Source organism: Zalophus californianus, chromosome 4 (assembly GCF_009762305.2).
Source record: "Zalophus californianus isolate mZalCal1 chromosome 4, mZalCal1.pri.v2, whole genome shotgun sequence".
Lineage (NCBI taxonomy): Eukaryota > Metazoa > Chordata > Mammalia > Carnivora > Otariidae > Zalophus > Zalophus californianus.
The window spans coordinates 149,175,200-149,182,333 of record NC_045598.1 but is presented as its reverse complement, the minus strand read 5'-3'; positions in this window follow the sequence as shown (position 1 = coordinate 149,182,333).

The window sequence follows — 7,134 nt, the reverse complement described above, 5'->3', positions numbered from 1 at the left end:
GGTGTGCGCCGTGGCGCCCAGCCCGAGCCCCTCCGGCGTGTTCGCCTGGCGCGTTCCTTCCCGCCGAGTGTGGCCGGCCCGCGGTGGAGGCCGGCGCCCGCTGGCGGGCCTTTCATCCGCGTGGAGAGCCGCGCTTACCAAACACCGCCTCCAGTCAGTCCTTCCAGCCTGGACTGTGAGCCAAGGAGGGAGAAAGCCAATCAACCAGTTACTAGGAGGGAAACGTAGAACTAAAGGCCAATGGGGTCCAGTTACTGCTTCTGCGCCACTTAGCCTTGGAACATCTGCTCAGCGTGTCCGCTTGCCTGTGTTGAATCTGAAACTGTGGGCTCTTTGGAAAGCTGCCTTTGGTAAGAGCGATGCTTACCGTCTCATCTTGAACTTTTCATTTTTTCAGCAAATATTTGTTGAGTTCCTATTTTCTGGAAAAGATCGTGTTAGACACTGGACTATACAAAGATGAGAAGAAAGGACCCTCATCCTGAAGAACCTTAGAGTTCGGTGAGGTGACGACCACTTAAACGGTTGAACAGCACGCCCGGAGACAAAAAAAAAAAAAAAAAACAAGCAGGAGACTTTTCTTTTACCTTTGAGCACCCATGTTCTTTGGGCTCTTTTGGCCTTCCCTTGTGCTGCTCTTCCAAGTTAGTACTAAATTCAAGCTTTCTCTCTCTCAAGAACTCTCTCTTGACAACTCTCACATTTGTCTTCCTGACAGCGTTAGGGGCCTCTTCCTTGCTAGTGTACTTTCTTGATTTTGTACTGGCTCCCTTAGTCTAGACTGGGCTCTTGGAGGTAGAGTAAATGTAATTTTGGTCTTATATTCCCCAGTGTCTTATGCTGATAAAAGTATGTTTTGGACAAATGGATGTCCCCAGTCCTTTGTTACCTCTCTTAGGAAACTTTCCTTATTCTCTTACGTTACAGTGTATTCCTCTCTTCGCCCCCTTGTATTCATTCAGCCAGTTACCTATTGAATGCCTGTTGGAGTCCCGATACTATGCTGGGCTCTGAGCATGGAGTGGTAAACTAAAATCAGAACAGTCTTTGCTCCTGTAGAGCTCATAGTCTCTTCAGAAGGATAGACACTAATCAAATAAATACATGTAAAATTACAGAGGTGTGTGCTACTGTATCTACTTTTGCTCTGTAATAAACCATGGCAAAACCTAGTGGCTTATAACAGCCCTTTGGCTAACTCAGCGTTCTATGAGTGGGCTGGCTGGTTCTTGTATTTTGGTCTGCTCAAATGGGCTCTTTTATATCTTTTTGGTCATCTGTGGGTCAGCTGGTGGCTGGATGAGCCAGGACGGCCTCGCTCACAAATCCAGGGGTGGGAAGTCTGTCAGCAAGAGGCAACCTGTTAGTGACCGCTTTTGCAGTATAACGCAGGTACTAAGGAAAAGTGCATGGTGCCAAGATAGCATATACTTAATATAGAAGTTTGGTTTAAACTAGTTGGGGAAAGTACTTCATTGAGAAAGTGACGTTTGAACTGAGATCCAAAGATTGGGGAGGGTTACCTAGGTGAAGAAGGAGGGAAAACCAGTCCAGAGAGAGGGCCAGTATAGGCAGACTTCCTTCCTCCCACCCCCAACCCCATTCCCATCCACCCTAACTTCCATGTCTCAGAAAATGGAACTGCCCCCCCCCCCCCAACTGATTATTCAAGTCAAAAACCTTGGAATCATCCTTTCTTTTCCCCGGGCACGCTGACAATTTCCATCTATCCCACCTCCAAAACATATCCTGAATCATTCCTTTTTCATTTCTTCTGCATTACCATAATCCAGGCTACTATCATCATTCACCTTTACTGCAAACCCTCCTTGTTGGTCCCTCCACATCCACAGTTACACACTGCAGTGCAAAATAAAACATGTAGAAAAAGGCTGTCAACCAGGAAGAGGCTCTCATTGGACACCGAATCAGCTAGTGCCTTCAGAACTGTGAGAAGTAAATTTCTGTTTTTTATAAGCACCCAGATTATGGTAGTTTTGTTTTGTTTTTGTTCTTGTGGGGGTTTTGGGGGGTTCTTTTTGTTTTTTGTTTTTTGCTATAGCGGCTTAAATGGATTAAAACAGACTCCCACTATGCTTTAAATTTTAAATCTTTACCCTGGCTATGAAGGCTGTATCTCATTCTTGCCTACCCATCTACTTTCACGGCCCCACTATGTTATAGCTACAATATCTTTCTTTCTGTTCCTAGCATATATCAAGCTCATCTTATTTATTTTTAAAAATTTTTTATTTTTTTTAAGGATTGTATATATTTGCCAGAGAGAGAGAGCACAAGCAGGGGGAGCGGCAAGTCAGAGGGAGAGGCAGACTCCCTGCTGAGTAGGGAGCCTGTTGTGGGACTTGATCCCAGGACCCTGGGATTATAACCTGAGCCGAAGGCAGACGCTTAACTGACTTAGCCACCCAGGCGTCTCTCAAGCTCGGTTTTGTGTTTGTTATTTTCTCTGCCTAGAACACTCTTCCCTCAGATTGTCACATGACTGGCCCCTTCTTATCACAGAATTCTGTAGGCACAGTATGAGGTTTTCTCTGATCACCTAATTATTACCATATCACTGTTTTGTTTCCTTTGAAGCACGTGTCACTCCCTGAAGTTAACCTATTTGTTTATAGGCTATTTCTGTCTCCCATGACTAGAATATATTCTGCATGAAACTAGGCACTTTGCTATCTTATTCATATTATATTCTCTGCAGCACCAAAGTCCTTGATTCATTGTAGGAACTTAGTAATAGTTGAATTTATCAATGAAAAAATGAGTGAAAACCCCATGACAGTGAGAACATGGTGTGTTTGAGGAAGTGGAAGAAAATCAGTGAAGCTGGAGTGGGGGTGGTGGGCGTGATGATATGTGATGTAGTTGGAGTGGTAGGGAGAGGTCAGTTCATGTAAGGCATTTTAGCCATGCTAAGGATTTGGTCCTTGCACAAGAATTCTTCAGAGAAACAGAACTAATAGTATATATACTAAATATAGTGTGTGTGTATATATATGTTTTTATTATTTATCTATCCATCCATATGGTTTATTATAAAGAATTGGCTCATGTGATAATGGAGGCTAGGTCCCAAGATAAGCAGTCAGCAAGCTGGAGTCCCAGGAGAGCTGATGGTATGAATTCCAGTCCAAAAGCTCGCAGACAGAAGACTCAAGAAGAGCTGATATTTCTGACTGAGTCTAAAGGCTGGAAAAAAAGCAATATACCTGTTTAAGCAGTCAGGCAGGAGCATTCCTTCCCCCTCAGATTTTTTTGTTCTAGTCAAGTCTTAAATTGATTGGATAAGGCTTATCTACATTAGGGAGGACAATCTGTTTTACTCAGTCTATCAGTTCAAATGTTAATCTCCTTCTGAAACATCCTCACAAACACACCCAGCATAATGTTTGGCCAAAAGTCTGGACATCCTGTGGCCCAGTCAAGTTGACGCAAATTAAGGATCACAGTCCTTATCTTAGTATTGATGTGAAGGTATTTATATGTTAGAGCAACAGCTATTTATTTATCATGTAACTTTTAAATCTTTTAGCAAATGCCTCATGTAAAATTTTTGAAGAAATATATATTGAATTGTACTGTTTCAGCCTCCACCTAACATATGGAATGAATATGTTTTAGGAACCCTTCTCCTGAGCTCTGGGCCCCTCTTTGGTCTTACTTTCTTGTTAACAGACATTTCAAAACATGTATCAACATAATTGTTCTTAAATCTTTTCACTACTTGGAGGCACTTTTATTTGGCTATACTTTCTTCTAGTATACGTCATTCCATAGGAGTGGAGCTGGGGGCCTGAGAAGGCCAAGTGCTTTGGCCATGGTCACAAGATGAAATAGTAGAGGAGCTGGAATTGTCCTTTATTTTCTCTTTCCAGCACTCTTTCCACTGTGCCAGGATCTCTCTAGAGATAGGTATCTCTCTCACATACACACCACACACATTATGATTTTTTGCAAAGTTCTTAAACAAATGGAAACATTAAATAAATTAAGTAGTCAGTGAATGACATTCCATATATGGATTAAGGAGAGTGTGTGTCAGTGATCAATTATAGGTGTATCCTTCCAAAATCTCTGGGAATTATTGTTCCAGGCTACAAGCGGTATAACCTGACTTTTCGTGGACTTTTCTTAAACTACTACATATTTTATCTTTATAGTGAAAATGGCACAATCTTATTTTGCATAACATTGAATAAATTCCAGTTATTTAGGTTGGTTTAAGAAAGGTCCAATTGTCGCAAAGAGTTACATGAACTTCATTCACTCATTTATTCAGCGCTATTTACTGAGAACTTATCATGTACCAGGTGCTGGATTTACCATTCTTTAACCCAAGAGATCACATAAAGGTGGAAGGAGACAGCTGTATACATAACTGGATCAGTTATTGAGGTGATGTTATAATTCAAATTAGATTATTTTATTTAAGTTATGTTATTCTTTTTTTAAAATATGAGCATCCATGTGGTTTTTTAAAATGTTTAATTAATTAATTTGTCAGAGAGAGAGAGAGAGAGAGCACAAGCAGGGGGAGCGGGAGGTAGAAGGAGAAGCAGGCTCCCCACTGAGCAGGGAGCCAGATGCAATGGGGGACTCTATCCCAGGACCCTGGGATCATGACCTGAGCCGAAGGCAGACGTTTAACCAACTGAGCCACCCAGGCGCCCCATGTTATTCTTTTTTTTTTTTTTTATAAAGATTTTTTATTTATTTATTTGACAGAGAGAGACAGTGAGAGCAGGAACACAAGCAGGGGGAGTGGGAGAGGGAGAAGCAGGCTTCCCGCGGAGCAGGGAGCCTGATGTGGGACTCGATCCCAGGACCCTGGGATCATGACCTGAGCCGAAGGCAGACGCTTAACGACTGAGCCACCCAGGCGCCCTGTTATTCTTTTTTTTAATCTTAGCTTTCTCCTCCCCTCCCGCCTTGTCCCATTTTAGAAATGAAGTAGGATGTTAAGTGAACAACCATGATAGAGTGTATTTATTTGCCATTGTTTATGTCTAAACAATGTAACTTCAGATGTAGCTGTTCCATGTTAGTTTTAGCCAATTGTTTTAATGCTGATACACAGATTAAAGAACAAAACCAAGAACCTCTCTCTAGCAAATGGTTTTGTTTATTATTTGTTTGATTTTAGTTTTTACTCTGAAGATTCAGTATGTGAGGGGATATAAGGACTCCCTCTAGTGGTAAATTTAGTACTTAAAATTATTTGCTCAAGCGCTACAAGTCAAGGGGGTAGGATGAAAACTGCCCCAGACTCCTGTCTCTTTTATGATCAGTTTTTGAGAACTCACCTATAACTGGCTTTCTTAGTATATTAAGGAGGGAGTATCATTAAGTGATGAAGCAGATGGGCTTTAGTGGGCTCTGAGGTCTACACCTAAATTTAAAGCCCAGCTTAATCACTCTCTTGAGGGTTGGTGTGCATCCAAGTCAGCTAGAGGGCTTGTGAAGACATAGCTTTCTGGGCCCCAGCCTGAGTTTCTGATTCAGGAAGTCTGGAGTGAGAGCCAAGAATATACATTTATAACAAATTCTCAGGAGCTACTGATGCTGCTGATCTAGGGACTGTAGCCAGGGCCCAAGGATGCCGGAACAGCCAGCTCCAGGGGTCCCAAGAAGACCGGGTTCAGCCACTCAGCACTATCAAAATCCAGAGGCAGAGAGACAAGGTGGTGAAACAAGAAAGGGATTTATCACTGAGGAGGACACCGGAAGACAGCAGACTAATATCCCAAAGACTGTCTCCAAAGTGCTGAAAATACTGCTAGGTTTATGTAAGGAAAATGTGGGACAGAGGTTGGTGGGTACGTGCAGGTGGGCAATAGAGGTCAGGTCAATAATCATTGTCTTGGAGTTGATCATGGGGGGTCTTGCTGGTATCTGGGCAATCTGGGCAGTCCTTATTGCTTGAGGAGGGAAATTTCGATTCCCATCAAGGAATGTTTTGCTGCTGGGCATCTTGCCTGAGTTAAAACATAAGTCGGGAGGAACTTAATCAGAAAGTACAGACTAAGGAAGTAAAGTCCTGTTTCAAAAACCATACTTTGAGAGGCACGATCCTCGACTCCTAGAGTGATGAAACTAAGCCTTATGTTCCTCAAGGGTTAGCTACAGGGTTGTTGTAAGGATTAATGGAGCAGTAGATATTAAGTGCTTAGCAGAATACTTGATGTAGTGAGTGCTCCAAAAGCTTAGCTCCAATTAATATCATAGATCAGTCAATGATTTCTAATTTGGAAAATTCAAAAAATAATATTTTAATATTGTTGAGCTAATATTCTCACTGTTTTTTGTTTTTTTTGTTTTTTAAGATTTTATTTATTAGAGAGTGAGCCAGAGGGAGAGAGCATGAGCCAGGGGAGGGGCAGAGAAGCAGACTCCCCACTGAGCAGGGAGCCCGATGTGGGACTTGATCCTAAGACTCTGAGATCATGACCTGAGCTGAAGGCAGATGCTTAACTGACTGAGCCACCCAGGCGCCTTATTCTCACTGTTGTATCAGTAATTTTGCTTATTATTAAGGTCTTTGTGCTCGAAACTACTAAGTACTACTTTTTTTTTTTAAGATTTTATTTATTTATTTGAGAGAGTGAGAGAGCAAGTGCACAAGCAGGGGGAGTGGCAGCAGAGGGAGAGGGAGAACCAGGTTCCCCGCAGAGCAGGGAGCCCAATGCAGGGGCTTCATCCCAGGACCCTGAGATCATGACCTGAGCTGAAGGCAGATGCCAACTGAGGCACTCAGGCACCCCAGTACTAAGCACTCTTAATAGATCTATCAACATTTCTCTTATTATTAATATATTAATCTTTTTGCATATTGCTTTGAAATATTGATAACAAAACAAAACAAAAACCACACACTGAAGGGAGGTATGTCAGATGAACACAGGGACCAGTTGAAAAAACTTACAATGGCCGAAGCTGGAAAAATTTGAGCAATAAAATACAGTAGTAATGGATTATAAACTGAGGTGCAAAACAAATGGCCCTGAGTCCATGCTGAGATGAACGATTGAATGAATAAAGGACTGAATAAGTAAGTACATGGGGAAGAAGAGACAGATCTCCCATGCAGAGAATACCAAATAATTTATGCAGGTTCTC